This window comes from Sebastes umbrosus, chromosome 22 (genome assembly GCF_015220745.1).
Source record: "Sebastes umbrosus isolate fSebUmb1 chromosome 22, fSebUmb1.pri, whole genome shotgun sequence".
Taxonomy (NCBI): Eukaryota; Metazoa; Chordata; class Actinopteri; order Perciformes; family Sebastidae; genus Sebastes; species Sebastes umbrosus.
The window spans coordinates 13,988,384-14,011,658 of NC_051290.1; the positions used below are offsets into that span (position 1 = coordinate 13,988,384).

Below are 23,275 nucleotides of genomic sequence, written 5' to 3' on the forward strand. Positions count from 1 at the left end.
TTTATTTTCTCTATAATTGGTTGATTACTTCGACAGCTAGCATAAGGTTTTAGCCGTAGCCCGGTCCTTGCCATCTGTTAATCAAACACAGGTGCAATTTAGAGGCATATGTTATGTTCATGTGTACAGTGCGTTCCAAAAAAAGGCGCATTAATAATGTATAAACGTGCTAATGTAGGCACCTATTAGGGCCTGGACACAATTACTGCCAGGAAGGAGAGAGCGAAGGGACTTCCCAGAATAACTTCTGAACTATTAAAATGTCTTTTTCCCAATTGGATAAAAAAAAAAAAAAAATGCTGAATTCATAATGAAATAAAAAGCGAGAGTGAAAAACAGTCTCTGTAAGTGGCGACACGGAGCAGAAAGACAAAGAGGAGCGGCAGAGGTTGATTTGCTGCCAGGGCACTTTTGGGGAAATCAATACAGAATATGTAAACGACCCATTTCTCTCCCCCCCCCTCCGAGCTGCCACTGATCTGAATGTATATTTATGTGTAATTTGATTTTCAAAGTCAAATATATTGTATTGTTAAGGTCACGTTAAGGTCACTTAACTGAAGTCGGCAAGCCTGAGCCTCGCAAATAAGATTAAGAGTGAGATGTTATTTAGAAATGATGAAAGCTGGAGATGCAGGGGGGGGGCAGCACATGCCAAGGCCTAGACAAAGAAATAAGAAATGCAAGCCGTGTCATTATTTTTCTCCTCACACGGTGCTGGGGAGACAGTCGGCACGCCTTTGCTACCACTGTTGCTTCGACTTCATTCCATTTATTTTTCATCTGTCTGTAAATGCCTCCAGCGCTTCCCGTCTGGATTAGAATCTGTCTGTCCATTTTCTCTGTTACAACACTGAGATTACCGTGCAGCGCTGTGCCTCGCCTCACAATCGGAGGGGGTTCAACTTTTCAAGTGCTGTAGAAACAGATTTGGGCTTTTCAGGAAAGCGCCACGCTGGGCGCTCCCCGAAATCCCAGCAGGTAGCTGCTGGCTTGACAAGGCTGGAGCTTTTCAGTCCCCTTTATTCACTTTATTACGTATGCCAATATTAAGCTGCCTGTGTCACTATGACAACAGGTTTGTAGGTGACGGTTAAGGCACCTGTTGAAAGGAGTTTTTGCAGGAGATGCAGCACACATGGTGAATAAAGTTGTGGAGAAGACAAACAAAGCCGGAAACACACAAAGGTAGCGGCAAAGTGCGGCTCGCTGGAATATTTACATATTTCTGCAGCTGGGAGGCGTGTTCATGTGTTTCAGGCGGGAAGAAATCCTGTGTAGTATAGATCAACATGTCACAGGATCATAGACTGTATATAAGAAGTAGTCCACATGATGACACCCATTGGTTTGTGGACTGCCATTTTGAAAGCATCTGCATTTTGGTTGTTGCCATCTTGGTTTTTTGGAACCAGAAGTGACACGAGAGGGTGGAGCTAAGTACGACCGAACACTGGGTAAGATATTTTTAGATGACCAAAATGTTATAATTAACTTTCATGAACTTAAAACACACTGTGAAAGGGTTAAAGATGTAAGAAGAAAACACGGACAACTCCCAGACCGGACAACGGCGTGGTAGCGACCTGTCAATCACAAGGTAGCCACGCCCAAAAGCATACCCTGCTTTATGGTCTACTTGACTCTAAATGGGACCATAATTTATTAAATGAACATCATGCTGTATTGAAGAAGACTTGAAACTAGTGATTAAGACCATAAACTCATGTTTACAATGTTTACTGAGGTAATAAATCAAGAGAGAAGTAGGCTCATTTTCTCATATACTTCTATACAATCAGACTTTTCTTTTGCAACCGGAGGAGTCGCTGGCTATTAGAAGAAATGCAAGTTTAAGGCACTTTCACATTGGCTTCACTTTTCAGACCGAGAGGTTACCCAAAGACCAATGCTGCTAGCATTAGGGGTGTAAGAACCATTTTTAAAATATTGAGTATTGCGATATTCTGTTAAGTGATACTGTACTCAAAAACACTTTTTAACTTTTATGCATATGGTGCTGTGTTAGTTATGCGAGTTTTCCTGAAATTAGATTTTAAATCGCAATACATCACCGTGCTTACAGTATTGCAATATATCTCAATATATTGAATCGTAACGTCTGTATCATAATATGTATCGTATTGCCAGAATCTGCCAATACACAGCCCTAGCTAGCATGGCTAAAAATGCAAAAAAAAAATATATAAAACTACTTGTGTATGTTTTTTTCCATTCCACCCACCTAATATAAAGCTGCAAATAAACTACTATTGTCAGAGCTTTTTTAACTTACAGTCTCACTTACCCAAGTGGTTATATTGCCTGTGTTACAAGACACAGTTTTATTGCTATAATCTTGCCCACCAAGGCTATGGAATCTCCAGCTCTTGAGAATGTGATAGGGTGTAACAAAAATCTAAAAATCAAAGCAGAAATAACGGCAGAGATGAAAGAGGAGAGACTGAGAGCCCTGCCTGATCAGTGTGTGCCTGGTTTCTCTCCTTGTCTTTTCCTTCCGCTCACTCTCAGGGAAAAAAAATTGTCATGATGTGATTTTCTCGCCGCCTGTGAAAGTATAAAATAAAACTTCCCTACGTCTTTCCGGTAAATGTGACAACCAAAGCAGGGTTCACGCAGGGATATGATCAATGACTGGCGAGGTGGCAGGCGCCAAAGAGCGCCCAATTGAAATGAGGCTCACCGGAAAAACCTGCTGGGGTTCGCCGTTTTTGCGCTCGCTGAGCCCTCTCGAGGCTCCGCCTGTCATCTGAGAGCAGCACGGAGCACCAGCGCTGGTGTTTTCTTTAGGCAAAAGTTAGCTAAATCACGTATATCAAAGAAAACCTCCAACCTGGTAAAACTTTTTCATACCTAAATGTCTATTGTCATCGTCACGGCGAAGTCCTCTCCTGCCTTTTTACCCCTTAAACCTCCAGATTACTGCTGAGCTCCCTTCATTCCTCCAGTTCATCTTCTCAGTGTGGAGCTCTCTGTAGGAGAACGAGGGCTTGTGGATCCCTGCAAACCATTTGGCTGCAGTTTAAGTCAGATCTTGGATGACTCCAAAATTGTAATTCTTTAATTACAACTTGCAATATGGACAGCCAGATTCTATTCTCTAGCGGGATCTATCGTGGGGGCATTCACACCAAACGTGAAGTGAAACTTTTCGCGCGGCGCGATTACATTATCATTATTAGTCATTTGAGTATTCGTACGAGTTGAAATATTTCAAGTCGAAGCGAGAAATTCACGTGACGCTGTGTCATGAAAGCCTATCGCCGATCTGATGTCGCTAACGTCCTTACGTTGCTGAAAGAAAATGGATTAAAAACACATCGCAGCCATCTGAGAGTACCCAGAGCAATATATCACCTTGCTTACAGTATCGCAATATATTGAATCGTAACCCCTCTGTCATGATACGTATCTTATCGCCAAATTCTTGCCAATACACAGCCCTAATGTTGAGTTTTGATCCTCAGTGCTGACAGACCTGACAGAACCTGAATTCAGACTTTTTACAAATCGGCATTATTATTATTATTTAATGGTTTATTGCAATTAAATCGCCGCACAATCTGTTTATTTTGGGTTCATACTGCTGTGGCGGCATGTGTCCTGCTAGATTACAGTGAATGCTAAGCGCCGCCTGGGTGATGTTATGAACACAGATACGACGGCGTGCGATTTGCCAACTATCATGGGCTTCCACAACATGTACAAAGCAGAAATAGTGGTTATTTCGGCCACAGTTGAGGAGACGTTTTTGCTTCTCGTTTGGTGTGAACGCAATATTAAGGCACCTAAACTCAGCAAACAGAGATGTTACACCAGAATTGATTGATTTCTTCTTAAATGTTGTGATAGTTTACTTTAGGCTAATGTGCATCGCATTGTGCCTTGCCTTTGTTTCAGTCTCTTTCCCATCCCTGCATTTCACTTCAGTTTCTCTGGGACCTATGTTCAGTACATTGTGCTCCCGGACTAGTCATGGTTTTAGGTAGAAAACATAGAGACGCCTCGTCACAGATGGCACATTTGTGCTGATAGCTGCAACCCCTGTGGTCTGCAGTCATGGGTTTGCAGTTGCAGGGGGAAGTGATTGTGTGGTGTATGAATAAAAGCTCCTCCTAATCTTCCATCCAATCTGCAGAAAATCAAGATCAGAGCCACTGAACCAAATCTTTGTTTTCTCTGCTCCCCTCAGTGCTCCTGAGGAGCGGAGCTGTCAGCGACGAACAGAGAGACGGGGTGAAGGAGAGAGGAGCGAAGGGAGGGGAGAGGAACACTGCGGGAGAAGGCATGCAGTGAAAGTGTGGGGAAGAAAGCGGGAGGGCGAGAAAAGCGGAAGATGGACGGAGGAGCACACTGTGAGTGCTGTCTAAGGATGTTTACTAAGCCAGAGAAATGACCAGGGAGGAAGCCTCTTAGAGGATGGTGAGAGAGGCATGAGCAGGAGGTGAGCAGGGGAGGATAAGAACGAGAATTAAGAGAATCCTTTACAGCCAGATGGTGCCACTGGGCAGGAAATGGTGTCATCTGTGCTCCGTTGCGCTTTTGCTGTGATTAAGAAAAAAACGGGAGGCGAAAAATGCATATGCAGACGTGATGAACAACGTGCGGTAAACAGAAAATCCTCTGCTGAGGCGGGTGCCAAAAATTAGCTGACGACCAGGAAATGAAACAAATGAGCCGGAGAGGCAAATTAAATGCTCATCCTGGACACGAGTCGTCCCAGCTGAGAGGCAAAACTTTTTTTTGCTCACTCATGAGGTACGATGTGCATTTATCATTATTTTGATTCCCACCCCTCCCGACGACTCGTCAAATACAGACGCTTGGTCAGCGGCCCTATATGCTTCAAAGTATGGTGCTCCGTGTATCCCTCTAGCGTCTTGCGTTTTGGACGTATCAGGGACTGCGTGTCAGTTTCCGCTTCGTTACACGCATAGTGTCTGCAAAATAAACTTCCAACGTAGGTTTACTTAAAACCAAACTACTTGGTTAGGGATTAAAGGTGCAGTGTGTAGGATTTGGCGGCATCTAGTGATGTGGTTGCAGATTGCAACCAACTGATTACCCCCTTGACTTGCAAAACTGTGGTAATGCCATTCACCTCACTTAGAGGCCATCCATACCATAATAACACTACTTTAGGAGCAACGGAAGTCAGACGGTGGCTGGCGGTACCACAGTTTCGCATTCTGCAGCTCACATTACCACAGTTTCACAAGCGTGTCAGAGAACTACGGTGGCTAACAGGTAACGTAAAAATGCTAAAGGCTCTCTCTAGAGCCAGTGTTTGGTTTGTCTGTTCTGGGCTACTGTAGCGTCATGGCGAAGCAACATGTTAACGGACTCCGTGAAGAGGACCCGCTCCCTATGTACATATCAAGGGCTCATTCTAAGCTAACGAAAAGAACGATTATTAGTTACAGGTGATTATACACTAATGAAAACATAGTTATGAATATTATATTCCATTTCTAATAGATCTTCGAAAGGTTACACACTGTTCCTTTAAGTACGTAAGTTTCTTGGTTTCACACGGAACATGAACAGCGGTCTCCTGGGTGAAAGTCCTGTGTTTGTTTGACCTATCCGTCCTCATCTCCCACCGTCCTTTGCAGATGTTCTCGCTGTTTGTACTCTGTCAGTTGACCGTCTAATAATGACGCAGATGGGTTTACATTGGAGTTAGTTGAAAGCCTGGTGCATCGCACATAGACGCTAAAGGGGTGCGTCGGTATCAGACGCTGAGGGGGAACTAAACCAATTGTTGGTATTTGAAGAATTGGGAGTGATACCAAGTTGCCCTGGCCTACAGGTTGTAATAAAACGGTAGCTACGTCATGACAATGATGTAATCTGGAGCTGATGAGTAACCTTGACTTTGTTGTTGTCCACATGAAACAATTAGAAGGTGTTGCAAGGCTATACTGGCTGGGATTTGATTTATACCAGATCACATTACCTATTTATGGCTACAGGATGCAACTTTTTGCCAAGAGCTGGAGGCAAGAGCTGTTTTGGCATCCCCACCTTCCATTGCCTTAGTTGGTCAAAGTTCGCAGCCCAAACAGCTGTCACTCATCCTGATATGTCTGTTTTAAAACAGCATATGCAGTAGTCTTGCACGGACGTAACCGGCATCTATAAGCACTCTCCGTCCACTTGATACTCGCAGCTCAGCACTCGGCATCTCAAGCATCAATGAAAAGACAATGTCAGGCAGAGTGATTCACGCAGGGATTCAGTAATAACATGTATTTGTTGTTCAATTTCAAAAAACGCTATACCAAAATGAAATGTTCCTAACCCTGATACTACAGTAAAATAGGCAGTCTGCGAGATTACAATCAGCTTTTCTGCTTCCTCCCTGAAAATGAGATGTTAAACAAAGAACTACATGAGGTCTAAAGGGTTTAAAAAAGAGAGTGCATGGCACCATTTCATAGATAAACAACTGGCGACTTCCTTTCTCACCTCCTAAAGGCAAAAAAAAGTAATTTCTTAAGTTTGTCATTTCAATCTGCACCGCTTGCTGTTTTCTTTTCCCCCCCCTCTCCGTTCCTCTTTGCCCAAATCGGACTTTCATGAATAGTGACAGCTTCTGTGCTCAAATAGAGGCGTCCTGCTGGCTGAGAACGGATAGTTTTTTCTTTTTTCACCTCACCTCAGTGGTTTACAACTACAGAGCCACTAACTCAATTTCATACCTGGAACCCAGCAGACACTCTGAGATGTATACACACTCACTGCACCTGCAGAGTTGAACGGATACTTCCAGATTAACACCTGAACACATTTCACCTGAGCCTCTACGCTGAGATTATGGGATCATTTAAAAAGACGTACATATTGTAGGGGGAAAAGAAAATCGCAAAAGAAACAGCATAAACCCTTTGAACTCTGCAATAGAAATGGTCCACCTACTACATTGGTATTTTTGGAGTATCTTCAAATGCTTTATATCCCTAAAAATCTGTACAACCTAAGCTAAAAGGTTCTATAAAACAATGAACTATAATGATTGACAAAAGTATTGAAATTGTATCATGAATAAAAATATATATATATATATATATATATATATACACAACATTTTTTGTCATAAAATGTTAATAAAAAAACATCCAAAAGATTTCTAATGTAGAAACATGAACAAAATATGTCTTATGTCTTAATTATCTTTTTCATTATGCTCATCATGAACCGATCGAGTGCAAAGGCGGTTTGATAGTTACGTTATAATATAAGTATAAGTTTCGTTACATTCCGCACGCAACATAGTGTAATGACATCATCTCAAGTGTACAAACGTGATGACGGAAAAGGACAGAAGCCTGAGCTTTACGTTGCAAAAAGAATGAATGCTCTAACTAGTATGGTTTCTCGACAAAAAAACAATCTCCAGCTGCCATTACGGCGCACCACCACGCTTTGGCACCACGTTTTGTACCGTGCGTAACGTAATGATGTCATCACGAACGTACGTGATGAAGCGTAAGACAAAAGCCTTAGATTTCTGCTGCAAAGACAATGAATGCTCTAGCTATCATGGTTTTTATTTGACATTGATTTAAACAGGATCATGCAAACAATAATCTCCAGCTGCCATTACGGGGCAATACTCTGGACGTACTCCGCACGTTTCAACATGTTTGTACCGCATGTAACGCAAACAAATTATATTATATTTTTTATTTTAGATTGATATAAACAGGAACTTAATAAACTGATACATAAAGCCAACACTTTCTGCCCTCTAGTGGTCAGAAATCCACATATTTTTCAGCTTGATCAGTTTGCCCATCCACTTTCGCATGCACACTTTCAACCAGAATCCATTCAGTGCTCCACAATCACTTCTATCATTTACACAAAGGCCCCCCTCTATCCAGCCGAGTGCTTACCAAAGCATGATCTATGTGCAAATGCTTGTGTAAAGTAGCCTCAATAGCTGTCATCCCTTATTGTATACAGTGGTTAGAAACAGATTACCTGCATTTGTATTCCGAGCCTGCAGCTAAACAAGTCCAGAGAATATTTGTGCCCTCTTTTGGCGCCTTATCTAGTAACAGAGACGAAGCCAGCTCGACTCCGGGACGGGGGGGGGGGGAAACATTCCCGCCACAAAAGAGCAACACACTCGGCTTCACCAAGCTTTCCCTTTTGTGTGTGTGCTTGTGTGTTCTGGACAGGAGCTAAATGGGTTGTAGAGTGCCAACAATGTGCGAGTGTGTGTCCTACAAAGAGGTTAAATGGTTCGTGGAACAACACCGCCCGACCATGTGTGTGTGTGTACCCTTGCAGGGCGTGCGCGTTGCTGTTGACAGATGCGTTTTTCTGCTGACAGCCGTGATCAACGGTGAGCACCTCTGGCTTGGCACCAAGCTATTACTTAATTCATTGACATTTTGTGTAATTGCCTCGGGGCAGTTTGCAGAGGAGGTACGGGGTTCTAATGGGATTAGATTAGAGAAATACAATTACCATTTCACATAGAAAGGGAATCATCTTTAAGCAGCTCTGGGGGAGGCGGAAGAGAGAGAGAGAGAGCTACGTATATATGTGTGTATATTCAAGAATTAGTCAGAAGAAGAAAAATACATTTTTTTGTCTATATATGTATGTGCACCTGCGTGATTATGTGTGTGAAAGTGAGCTTTGGGTTCCCCCCTCCCTTTTCTCTTTCCCGGGTTTATCATGGTGGCTTACCGTGGCAGCCTCAGAAATGGCCTGTCAGGGCTCTTGGAAATGTCGATGTGCAGATAATGACATGTTGAAAGCCCCGAACCACCAGCTTGTCACCTGCTGGTAATTGGTTCTTCTACCAGTTTATTGTCTCCAGCTGCACTGCTCATCACTGATATTCCTATTTTAGAAACAGAGGAAGAGTGAGAGAGAAAGAGACAGAGATAAATATGAACATTTTCATATGGTTTTTGGAGAGGCTGCAGGTGCACATTAGCTGATGAGTATATGTATTTTTTGCACTCATTAATGATTATTTGGCGCGTCCTTTGGGGTACACTGTAGTGGAAAAAAGCAGTTTACTACATTTAAATTGTTGAAGAAAACACGGGGCACTTTCTTTATCTTATCTCGCCAGTGGTGTTTCCAACTTTGCGGGTGCTGAGCAAGATAACCCGAGCAATCCCCGAGCTGTTTCAATATTTTAAACCATAATCAAACGTCTTTTGGCATTGAGAAGATTGCATTGAGTCCAGGCTTGGCATCAACACCACTGAAGTTTAATCTCCTGTGAAGGCAGAGCCTCTGTGTCGACTTTTTTTTTTCTTCTTTTTGGGGGGGAGATAGGAGAATCACATGTTACACAGCAGATATTGAGCTCCGGTGCTGGACATTGCCCTCTGGCTGCTATTGCATGGAACATAACTCGCCTTTTGTTACAAAGGAAGCATTCCCTCACCACCTGATTTGCAGCATTGGGCACGGAAAAGCCTTGAGCACATCTTTGTCATTTTAAAAACCTGTTTGCATTTCCTATTTTTTGTTGTTGTGTCAGTGACTATGTAGCACACCTGTCTGCAACAAATCTTAACTTAGCACATTCAAACTGTGGTGTAGTGCTAAAACGCTAACAGTCATTGCTGTTTTCACCACACAGAATCATTATCATTGACTCGAAAACACATACGCACACAAAATGTAATTCAGCCTATTCCTGCTTAATTAGCATAAAGCTTTTACTTTTTCTGTTTGGAATAAATGTAGGGTTATTGCAGCTAGCATTAGCAGCAATTGCCATCATTGCTGAAAGACATTACAAAAACACCTCATTGCTGCCTCAAGACCTGAAGACATCACCACACATTTCGTTAGTTAGCATTAGGTCTGCAAAACGATTGAAATATTAACCGCAATTAATCGCATGATTGTCCATAGTTAATCACAAATTAATCACATATTTCTTATCTGTTCAAAATGTACCTTAAAGGGAGAATTGTCAAGTATTTAAAACTCTTATCAACATGGAAGTAGGCAAATATGTATGCTTCGTGCTAATGTATTTATGTTTATTATTGGAAATCAATTAACAATGCAAAACAATGACAAATATTGTCCAGAAACCCTCACATGTACTGCATTTAGCATAAAAAATATGCTCGATTCATCCTCATCAATTGTTGACCCGTTGAATTTTTCAGAGGTTAATTAAAAATCACAAGTCGTGTTGATGTGTTAAAGAAATTATTGCCATTAAAACAAATTTGTGTTAGTGCGTTATTATGTCGTTAACTTTGACAGCCCTAGTCAGCAAAATTGCCTATTTACATATACAATTGAGTATCTTGATATCATTTTTTGTGATACTGTATCAATTCTCAAAAACATTGTATCAATTTTTAGTGGCAGACTGGTTCATTTTGTGCTATGTTTTGATGTTGGATGTAACAGGGACTGGGATAAATGTCAATGCAGAAAAAGTACACTTTCTTTTACTCAGATTTTATGCATATGGTGTGTTTTTCCTTTTTTACTATGACAGTTTTCCTAAAATTAGATTTTAAAAAATCGCAATATATCTTCTTGCTTCGAGTATTGCAATAAATCGCAATACATTGAATTATAACCCCTGTATCATGATATGTATCGAATTGCCAGATTCTTGCCAATTCACAGCCCTATAGTCAGGACGCCGTTATCAGCTGTAACTACTATATGAGATCAGTGCAGAGCTGCGGCAGTGAGCTAGCCAGTGAGGCATTCTCATATGCACGAACATGCACTTAAAGGCACATGTTGCGCAGCCCGGCGATGTAAACAAAGCACGGAAAAGCTCAGGTTACAACACACACAGTGGGAGAGTGATTTCATTTTCTGCTCAGGTAGACATTACTCCTCTATATCTTTATATTGCAAATTGTTTTTTGCTGCTGTATTAATGTTCTGACTATTGTATAGAGCACCTTTAATATATATTTAAAAAAATTAATTGCACAGCTTTAATATCATTAAAACCTTGTTTGTTGAATTTAAAAATCATACATGAATCCTACTTGTATTTCCTGAAAGAAGGAGTATCTTCCATATAAACATCATGCTATACCAATACTATTATTAGAAATATGAAACTATAAATCCATTACAGAATTTTGAATAATCCCAAACCCAATATCCTACTCCAATAGGGAATACATCAAATCAAGGAGGCCAGGATGCACTCAAATTGCTGTTTCCTTTCCACTTGAAGTCTCAAGCAATGAAAGGCTTATATTTCCCAACCAGTCGCAGCTTTATTTGCTATGTTCTCTTCTTTCTTCTGGGTCAAGTACGTGCAAGAGTACACATTTGTACTACAAGGTCCAGCTCAGGAGAGACCTATTCAGATCTGCAACAAGTAGTCGATATTAAATGCCATTATTGAGCGATACACACACCACCTTGTCTGCGTCCTCTTTTCACACGAGAAGCGTTTTAAGTTTCTCTCATTCATCTCGACCTTGCAGTCAGCATGTGTCTCCATTCAAAGGGCGCGGGAGATTATGGCAGTTCAGTGATTTTGTCAAAAAGGATGGCCCAGGTGATGATTTATCAGGCACCCTCTATTAATTTTTCAAACACAAATGATGGTCATGAATCATGCCATACGCTGACCGCCCCCCTTCCTGACCAATGTTGACCTTTGCGTACATCTCGAATGGCTAATTTTGCTAATGCTTCAAAATTGCCTACATGCTTCACCCCAGTTAACCAGTGTTTTGCGAGAAGTTTATACAGACTTGTGGCAAGAAACTCACCAAGCTACACATGCTAGATTACAGTGTACAGTATGGCGAGCCAGCCATTACATCTTGCCCTCTTTCATGGCTGTAATTTTGTCTATATGACGCTGATGATTGGATCTCAAAGCCGTCCTTGACCTTTTGGCGCAAAACCATGTCATTCGTCTTTAAAAAGCATCATAATACCAGTGGTTTGAGAGAAAATAGATGAAAGGGGTCAACAGCTTCTCAAAACGGCTGTTTGTGCAAGACTAACTCATGATAGAATCTGTTAACAAGGTTATGACAGGAGGCGGCGGCTGTATTTCACACCATTTCATCTGTCATGTAAGGATATCATAAGTTTAATGGCGACTGCTCTCAGCCAGTGACGTTTAACCAGCTTCCATTATTAGAGCGGTTTCACCCTCTGATTTATCTCTTCATTTTGACCATTGGATTTTTTTTTTTTCTCCTCGCCTCACCAATTTCTCCTGCAGGGGGATCGAAAGTGGTGAATCTGGAGATCTTGATCTTGTCAGGTGTTGTGACAATCCACCCGGCCCCCAACAATTCATCAGTATCCACATTCCGCGCACACATCCCTTCATCTATCTCTCCGGTACCGTAAAAATCAATTGATTTGTCCTGCAAATTGCCAGGCTTCTTTTTTTTATTACGGTTTCTTATGATTTCCATTGAACAGGCTGCTGGTATAGCGGGCTAAACTCTGTTGCAATATTTCCTGCTGCTGGTGTCAAAATGGTCATGATACATTTGTCAGAATGGTCATAAGTCCTAGATTGTTTGTTTGCTTAATAATAAAAATTGCCGGGCCTCCTCTGTATGCTGCTATGTAGTGGCCTGTTTATATCATTTGTTTTGTTAAGGGACAAAAAAAAAGTTTTTTTCACAGTGACAACAAAATGACTTAATGTACAAAGACTAAAAGGCAAAAAAGATATTAACATAATGTCAAAAAGAGTAGAAATCAATCCTTTAAGTAATAGATTGCACTTGCAAGGGTAGAAAATCCATAAAGTGTCTGGCCCTTGGTATTGAAGTGTGTATATCAAAAAAATCTACAGTGAAATAGTGTCAAAGTACATTATATATTGCATATGAGTGGCGATATAGGAACTGTACAAAAATGATTGGGGATGGGAAGGAGGCTGAATCTTATAATCTTATATTTTACTTCATAAAAAAGGATGCTTCAATCTATGTTGATGGCCTTAATCTATAATTACATCATATTTATATGAAAATAACAGAGCTGCATTTTTTTGTTTGCACCAATTACTGTGGAAGACCTATTCTTTCAATTAAGATTTGACAATGAAGACGTGTTTATGTTCCTTATGTAAGCCATACTTTTGTTTTAGGCAAACATTTGTTAACTTATTTTTGCCAAATAAATGAATAGCATGTTGAAATCAGAACATGACCTCCTCACTGTAACATAAATGTATCAAACCAAACCAAACCGAAAACCATGACCCCCAAAACCGAGATATGGATCGAACCGGGAATTGTGTGAACCGTTCCACCCCTAACTATTTACACATGCAACAGACACAGGGCAACATTAACATGTATTTGGACTCTGGCCACCTTGTGAATGTAAGTCCAATATTCACTCTACTTTTAGCTCTGTTTTGGAACAACTCTTAAGAAGTGGACGTAGTCACTGTGACGTCACCAATTGGTTTGTGGACTGCCGTTTTGACGATTCGAGTTCGGCATTTTGGCCGTCGCCGTTTTGTTCTTTTCAACCAGAAGTGACACGAGAGGATGGAAAAGTACAATCCAAATACTGAATGAGACATTTTTAGGCGACCAAAAATGTTATAATTCACTTTCGTGAACTGAAAACACACTGTGAAAGAGTTTAAGTTCGAAAACAAAAACACAGACAACTTCCAGCCCGAATAATGCCAAGCCACGCCCTAAAGCATACCCTGCTTTATTCTCTATTTCACTCTAAATGGGACCATAATTTACTAAATGAACATCATGCTGTATTGAAAAAGACTTGAAACCAATGAATGAGACCATAAACTCATGTTTACAATGTTTACTGAGGTAATAAATCAAGTGAGAAGAAGGCTCATTTTCTCATAGACTTCTATACAATCAGACTTCTTTTTGCAACCAGAGGAGTCGCCCCCTGCTGGCTATTAGAAAGAATGCAAGTTTAAGGAACTCCTGCATTGGCTTCACCGTGGATGAGATGCTGAACAAAAACTCTGAATTTGTAGCCGTGAAACCAAAACGAGCTGAAAGATGCTGAAAATCTTTATATAACTCAGGGGAACTGGAAAGTCGGGTGCAATTCTTTGTGGGTTTGTCACTTCGAATGACACCTTTCACATTATACATAGTCATTTGACCCAATGTTCACATAGAAGTATTGATTAGTGGAGGTTTAAGGGCAGGTGTAAGCCCACACAAAGGCTTGTCATGTGGGTTGATGCACATCAACTCTCCAGAAAAGCAGCAATTTTGTCGCATTCACTCCCCATCTATCGCACCCTAGTTACTGTAATTTCCACTGTTTGTTTATGTCTATAGTCTCAACCGTGGGAGTCAATTGGCACGTGAAATGTCGGCGTGTGTTGCACTTTAGAGAAAACTAAAACTTTCATTTGATTAGGTTGTGTTCAAAGGAATAATTCAACACTAAGCCAAAGTTAGAGTAATTACACTATTCTTTGGACACTTTTTACAGCTTATTTGATTTAACTGGCACACAGTAACAAGAGCAACAAACAATATCAGCAAAAGAATAGTGAGAAAAGGATTAACATATGCCTTAAGGTTCTTTCTTTTATGATAATTACCAGTGAGAAGCATGAAAGCGTGTTTACAGCAGCGCAGCTCATTAAAAGCTGCACAGAGTTACCCATCATACGACTCCGGCGTCATTGTCTAGTTTCTCAAATAGAATGGTCACCTTGCAATTAGGCTTTGGTGACACAGTGATCTAAATGCCGTCTAAAGAGAGGCCCACTGTCTCAGACTTGTCTCGGTCGATGCTTATTCTTAGCTGAGGACAATTACTGAAATACTGACTCATTAGTTTCCTTCACATCCTTTTCAACAAAGTGTAATCTATCTCCCTTGTAACCACATCCTGTCTGGGGTGTTTTCAATTACTCACCGTGTCCCATTCTCTGCTTTACCATCTCAGCGAAAAAGCCTCCCCCCGTCCCTTTAACCGTCCGTAGACAGCCTACGGTAGCTGCCTGTCTGTATACATTACGCCTTTTAGATCATTTCTCAATCCGCAGAGAAACTCTCGTTGTCAAAGTGAAACAATGTTTGTTATTTATGTTGGTTGATGTCTGAATCGTGTCAATACAACTGGATAAATAGCACGCCTTGCATGGCAGTATATTACAAATTATGTGGAATATTTGAAGATCATTGGGTTTTTTCCCAGGAAGAAAAAAAGCTATATTTTCTGTTGACAATATTTTTCCATTTCCGTAACCTTGGTTATTTCCCTTCCCCTTCAGTCATGCGTTTTTCACAGGATTGCCAGTGTCATTATCTGCCCGACAGCAAAGTCCCTTGTATTTTTGACTAAATGTATGTATTTGTGATTGTGGAGCTGCGGGGTGCGGTGATATCTGCCACTCTCAGCAGCGCTCGGGGGCTTTTTGTGTGGCGCTTCAGAAAGGTGTTGTGTCCCCGAGACTCTACACCTTACCAAGCAAGACGGATTCCCAGCCAGCCTGCCTCCTGATAAGCCGCTGTGAAATCCCAGAGAGGAAGGGGGTGAGGGGATTCGATTAAAATAATCAACAAGGATGTTGAGAATATCTCCATATTTCTGGTGTGGTTCTCGACATTGTGATAGAGGAGGGCCATTCACCGACACAAAAAAGAAACGTGTCTTGTTGAGTTAAAGGAGTTTGTGTGGCAAATTGCACTTCATTTGTGTCTGCAGCGCCTGCTAAAACAGTTCTTCTCAGTTATCCCCGTTGCCCTTTTTACCTTTGCAACTGTGTGTTCGTGCATGCGACACAGCTGAACACTTGTTGGAGGAGTCAGGGGGAGCGGCTCGCGCTGCCAAAACGTCTCATTATCACGTTCAGCGCCGACTTTGACAGCTTCCAATCTCCGAGATGTATCCCCTCCCCAAAACTGCCACTTCAAAAGTGCGGAGGGATCCAAAAATTTGTCCAGCAGACTTTTAACATATTCCGCGTATAATAATAATAATAATAATAAGCCCCCGCAGCTGCTATAGGGGAACAACAGGCACGACTCCAAGGTAAATATCTCCTCCTTTAAACAATCTCATTTAAGTGCTCTGGTGTGCTTTCGAGAGTAGCTGAAGACCACTGTGAAAATTCATGACTTAAAGTGGAAAGAAAAAAAAAACGAGACAAATCAATAATACACATTAGCATTTCCCACAAAGTGCAGCGACTGTAGGCAGAGGGTCCCTAAAATAGATAAACAACGCCGGCAACATTTAAATTATGGTAGAAATTCATCACGCCAGGGGAGTGGAAGATGCGCATTAAGGCGCCTGCATAATGACTGGAGCTGCCATAAGTCCCTAAATATATTCTATTCAGGTGTAAATTAGTGTGAAATATCTCAGTGTTATTACATGCACCGCTGACTGACGTATTCAGCACAACAATGCAGAGTGAAAAGACAGGTTTGGCAGCGTGAGGTGCTGCGACTGAAGACAAAACAGGTGATTCTTTTGAGTGTGTGTGAGTGTATGGGTTTATGTGTGTATAGGTATGCTGTATATGAACTCATGGAGTGAGATGGTAAAAACTTTCCAGCCCCAGTCTGTCTAGTTTTTGTCAGTATCTCTTATTTTATGGCGTTTTCCAAATTACACTTGGAGGACTAAGGTTGAGCAATATACTGTCTGGTAAGATACAAAAAATAAAATATCTCTGAAATTGATGTTTGTCCCTGTGTCTAGACTACAAGCGTCTACACCTTGCAGGCCTGTGTCTCAGCTGCGTCTCGTGGGTGTAACCGCGACCTGCTGTCGCTCGATTGAAATGTTTAACTGTGATTAACGCATGATTGTCCGTGATTAATCACGATTAATCTCACATTTATTATCTGTTCAAAATGTACCTTAAAAGGAAATTTAGTATGCTGACTTGACTATGAGTTGCCCCAAAACTGCATGTGATTATCATAAAGTGGGCATGCATGTAAAGGGGAGACTCGTGGGTACCCATAGAACCCATTTCATTCACATATCTTGAGGTCAGAGGTCAAGGGACCCCTTTGAAAATGGCCACGCCAGTTTGTCCTTGCCAAAATTGAGTGCACGTTTGGAGCGTTATTTAGCCTCCTTCCTGACAAACTAGTATGACGTGGTTGGTACCAATGGATTCCTTAGGTTTAGGTTTTTAAACTGAGCCCGCTACAATCTAAAAAGTTGCTTTAATGCGCTCAAGAAATCAGTGGCGTTTAAATTAATTTGTGTTAACGCGTTATTATCATGTTAACTGACTAGTTTGAAGTCAATTTTTTTTATAATACATACGTAAACGTGAGGTTGATGGCAAATAAGCACTACTACTTTAATATATCACTGCAATTTACTACATATTTTAGGATTTTATCGTTTTTTTAATCCTTTTATTTATTAAACTTTTATCATATTATCTTTATTTTATCAAACTAAAGAACATTCACTGTTTAGAATAAGTTTGTCATCTAGTGGTCAAATTAATAAGCGTAGGCCTTGCTCGGACTCCAAAAAGCTGTAACCTATTCCAAATGAATCCTATGTGTCAGTGTTGATGGCAAAATAGATCAGGAATACTCAGACATATCACAGGAAAGCTGTACACGGCACAGAGAGTTTGGCTGCTCTTCTGCGATTCGATGATTTGCAATTCACGGACAAGTAGGAGCCGGTATAGACGGTTGCTTCAGTGTTGTTGTCGTGATGCGAGCGCGACTCTGACGTGACGCTTACAGTCTCGAACCCGGGTCAGGGGAAATATGAGGTAACATTCTCATCATTCCCGGGGTCGGCATGTTTACTTGATGAATTGAATCTGATTGTGGTACCTGATTGACATGGTATTATCCTGTTTTTTTTTCAACTTGCATTATTGTTGCTTACGGCAATATAAAAGAAAATCATCCCGACACACTACATTTAATTGGCTGTGAAACAAGAATAAAAGAGAAAGTATGTAAGTTGCAAACTTTTATGACATGATATAATGACGCGACACTACTATATTTAAAATGCCTGAAACAAAATCAAACAAACAAATACTGTGAATTACAATCCTATTTTATTTTTTATATTTAGCTCGTTGTCTTTAATAACAGAGTTAGTTGTTAAATCTTTACTTTCTTGTGTTTGTTTTTCCTTTTCCTTTCTTATGAGTTTACCGACCTTCACTTCTCCCTCTATTTGCGTGAAGTTATTTATTCTATCCTCCTGCTTATGTTTGAACAGAGAATAGTAATGTTCTCACCAACTGTTTTATATTTATAAAATTAAGATCACATGTACCTGTAAGAAAGCCTGACGGATAAGAACAATGAACTGCGGAGGTTGTAGGTCTCTTTTCACAAATGAGTTGTTGAAACTTCCTTCACTTTTTTTTCACACCAATTAACTTTTACTTCAACGTCATCTTCTGGATAACATCTGATAGTGTCGAGTGTCACATAATGGAAGGAAGATGTTATAAGCCTTTTCTAAATTTGGACTTTATTATAATAGACAGAGGGAGAAGTAGAAGTGGGTAAACTCATAAGACAGACAATTGATATTATGCTACAGAAATGTATTGTACATTCAAGTTTTCTCTCCCTCTGTATAATTTACAATGATGTTTTTAGACAATTAACCTGAGGACTTAACACAATATGTTTTGCCACAAGGTCCACACTGGGTTTTATTTTTTCTCAAGTTGCAGTCTTGACGGTGAGAACTTCCCGCCAGCACAAAACATAATCCGCACACTTGTTCTAAGGTCATGTCCACACTAATGCAGATATTTTTAAACAGGGTCTGTTTAAACTAGCTTTTTCAAATTGCCTTCTAAAGGTTCGCCATCCTCACTGAAATATAAAATAGCAGCGAAATCCCTTTGTATTATTCATTGGTTTGTTTGAAAGTAACAAAAATATTTGCTAACCAAACAAATTATTAGCCAGCCTGTGTTACCATTCTCAAAAAAACTCAATTTTCCTCATTCACATAATAAAAGATCTGGAAGACCAGACTGTTTGATAAGATGATTTAATATTGTGCACGTGGCCTCAGAATCCAGAGACACAGAACTACCACAGAATGGAATAACAACTATAGAGAATTACAAAAATAAAAAAAACTATAAAGAAATCAATACAACCAAAAAGAAAAACAAACTACCAAAAAGAGACAAAATAACCAAAAAGAGACACAAAATAACCAAAAAGAGACACAAAAGGAAAAAAAGAGACAAGACGACTACAAAGAAATGCAAAACAACCAAAGACAGACATATAACAACCAAAAAAGAGACAAAATAACCAAAAAGAGACACAAAACAACCGAAAAGAGACAAAATAACCCAAAATAGACACAAAAACCCACAAGAGACAAATTGACCAAAAACATACACAAAACGACTACAAAGAGATCAAAATAACCAAAAAGAGACATAAAACAACCAGAAACAGACACAAAAACAACCACAAAGAAACACCAAACGACTACAAAGAGACAAAAAGGACTACAAAGAGACACAAAACAACCAAAAAGAGACACAAAATGACTACGAAGAGAAGCAAAATGGCCAAAAAGAAACACAGAATGACCAAAAAGAGACATAAAACAAACGAAAAGAGACAAAATAACCAAAAGGTGACACAAAACTACTACAAGGAGATCAAAACAACCAAAGAGAGACATAAAACAACCACAAAGAGACACAAAACAACCATAAAGAGACACAAAACAACAAAAAAAAGACACAAAACTACTACAAAGAGAAACAAACAACCACAAAGACACACAAAACGACTACAAAGAGACAAAAAGGATTACATAGACACAAAACAACCATAAAGAGACACAAAACAACAAAAAAAGACAAAACTACTACAAAGAGAAACAGACAACCACAAAGACACACAAAACGACTACAATGAGAAAAAAGGACTACAAAGACCAAAGAGAGACATAAAACAACCAGAAAGAGACACAAAATGACTACAAAAAGACACAAAACAACCAGAAAGAGACACAAAATGACTACAAAAAGACACAAAACAACCAGAAAGAGACACAAAACGACTACAAAAAGACACAAAACAACTACAAAAAGACACAAAACGACTACAAAGAGAAGCACAATTACCAAAAAAGTTTTCTCTTTGAACCTATGGCTGTTGTTCTCACGGGATGTAGGAGGGGTAGGGGCTCTTTACAAGTCTCATAAACCGTCCATGCCGATACCCGTAACTATAGCGGAGGCTACAGTCTATGCCTATGGAAAGATGGAAAGAGACAGGGAAGCAGAAGGAAGAAAGATGGATGACAACAGAGGGAGGGATCTTTTGTCAAACAGATGTTTTCACAGAAGCGGTGTGCAGATGATGAGACTTCTGCAGAGCTCTCTAGGAAACTTTCAGTGATCGCCCCAGACACAAAGAGGTCAGCTGCAGCCTGAAGCACTGCGCTTTTACTTGCTACAATACGCTCACATGTTGTTGATAGCCTCTCTTCTCCAGCTAAAGTGGTTCATGTACAGTAAAGAGGATAAAATGATGAAAAAAAAAACACACACCTACTGAAGTTACTGCATTAGTTGCCCTGCTTTTATTCTCTAGCTGCTGTGATCTATGCAGGACAATATTTCAGACACCACAGAATATGACTGCCATAAATAAAACAGTATTAATCATCCCAACTCCCATTTGAGGCCCTTCTCACATTTATCAGGCTTTTAATATTAACATAGATTAAGGGCATGTCTCACACCTTCAGTCACTGTACGTAATCTTGCTCCAGATAAGAGCTCTGCAAAGAGGTTTCCGTTGCACCTGGAATGTGCAGCATAACATCTGAGACCGAATCAATGCAAATGCAATCCCTATTAGGAGAAAGACCAATGTATAAAGGAAGTCGCAGCTAGAGAAGACTTAAAGAATGTGGGTGGATTTCGTAGTATTAAAAGTATTTACATCCTCAGTTCTTGATATTTTACATAAAGTATTAAGTTAAGTTAACTTGTTTAGACCAGATGTTCTCAACTTTTTTTCAGCCAAGGACCCATTACAAGATAGACGATATACCGGGAACCCCCTCATGTATGTCCCTTCAAATAATTTGATGTAGCCTACTTTTCACATTTCTATAGTCTTAGTTATGTGAAAGAACAACATATTAAAACGATATTAAAGTAATTTTATTTATTATATAAATAAATATAAATATCTATATATAAATAAATATAAATATATATATATATAATATCATGATAATTTTAATTTATTAATTTAAATTAATGATAATTTGTAAATTATTGAATACTGTTCTATGGAAGAAGTAAATATGCATTCAGAAAAATTAATTTATTATCAGGGCCCATTTTACATTCATACATTCCCCCAGAAAATACAGAAATAAGTCCCAAAATGACTGAATAACATGTTCAGTTATATTGTCTGTAAATTCAATTTAACAATATGAAGGTCTCTGTCCTATAGTATGAAAAACACGCACAGTATAACGTCAACTTTTCCATAATCTATGAAAAAACATGCTGATTTTGGGCTCGTGACAATGAAATGTTCTGATAATTTAATTGAAGTAGGATTATTTTCTCAACCCGTAAAAGGAGCACTCCAAAATCCTACATTTCCCAAAATGCAAGTGGATAGCATCTTTCATTCGACTGTTTTCACAAGCTGAGTAGTACTCCTTGTGCCTTGAGCAAACTGTTCTTCATGGGACAAATTGGTGGGGCACCCCTTTAATCCTACCTATCCTATTTACCTACATTTCTTTTCATTTTATTGGTTTTCACTGGACTAAATAAAATCCAGGTTGAATTACTTATTGATTTGTTCGCCTAGAAGTAGTCAAAATTCAATATACTGAGTCTCAAATAGCCAATAAAATAGTCACATAGAATATAAAACTCCCCACAGGTCTTTAAAAAACCCAAATTCCCAGAAAAAATAATACAGGGGATATGACCTCAGTGTCCTCACTGGTAGCTACAGCCAGGTTTATTATTAACCACTAATCCTAATCATGCTTTAGCCAAAAAATAAATAAATTTCATCCCATTTATAAGCTCCTTGCTAGTATTTACTGTGCAGGTTTTACAGCGTTCTATTATCACGGAATCATGTCACGTTTTCTGATTAAAAGTATCACTTTTTCTTCTGATTCTATTTCTCCATCCAATACACCTTTTTCTTGTTTCCCCCCCCGTTCTTCTCCAGACTGGAACAAGTTGTCCAATCACACACCTATTCCAGTCACTGCTCCAGGCCGGTATACCTCTTACAAGCCGAGGGAGGGGTGCGCGTTCGCACCGGCGCTTAACAACTGGGTTCTGATATAGCTAAAGTGGCTCCGTTTTAGATGGAGTCTACATGATAATGAGCAGCTGTGAGGATGTGTTTATGTGTGAATGTCTGCGACTGCCATTGTGCATCTGACAATAGTCCTTGATTAAGGTGATTCAGCCACAATTGGAGACTCAAGTTTTAAAAAAAAAAAGGATGGAAATGTAGCACATACAGTACGTGCAGGCACACATGTGCGCTCACATAATGTCCCTGCTGCTCACTAACGGTCTGATGCACTCTTTGAAGATGCAGTGCAGATATTTTGATAGCATATGTAATATATGTTACTGTAAAATGCAATAATTGTACTACTACTATTGCTAATAATAATAATAATGATGATAATGATAATAATGTCCTATAGTTTTCTAAGTTTTGTTGACCACAGAGCAAGACTGAATCTACAACCATCCCGGTGGCTCTGTAAAGCCTCAGTTATACAAAAATGTTTAGCATGCTCAACGTCTTATTTTAGCTTCTTAGCATTCAGACATTTCTAGGATTCATCCACTGGGGAACATAAATATATGTACCAAAGTTCATGGCAATCTATCCAATAGTTGTTGCATTTCATTAACAAACCACAAATGGTAATGTTGTGGTGGCGCTAGAGAAAAAAAGGTCAGGGGATCACCAAAGTCATCAGTCACCAAATCACCAGTTCACCCTCTTGGGACCATGAATGTCTGTGCAATTTTGCGGCAATCAATCCAATAGTTGCTGAGACATTTATCTAAAAACTACAAATGTGAACCTAATGGTGGCACTAGAGGATAAGTCATGGGATCACCAAAGTCATTAGGATACATCATCTGGGAATGGGAATCTGGGCAATCACCAACTTTTCTAGGATTCATCCTCTGGGGAACATAAATATCTACCAAAGCTCATGGCAATCTATCCAATAGTTGTTGCATTTCACTAAAAACCACAATTGTGAACCTAATGGT

General features: G+C 39.8%; 1 long non-coding RNA gene across 1 annotated transcript in view; it reads right to left on the reverse strand.

Moving 5' to 3' along the window:
- The window catches only part of LOC119482217, a 79,221-nt gene that overhangs the window by 19,593 nt on the left and 36,353 nt on the right, over positions 1-23,275 (reverse strand). Inside the window, exon 3 of the long non-coding RNA XR_005205370.1 lies at positions 8,728-8,884. This is a non-coding gene — a long non-coding RNA (uncharacterized LOC119482217). The remainder of the gene's footprint in view (positions 1-8,727; positions 8,885-23,275) is intronic.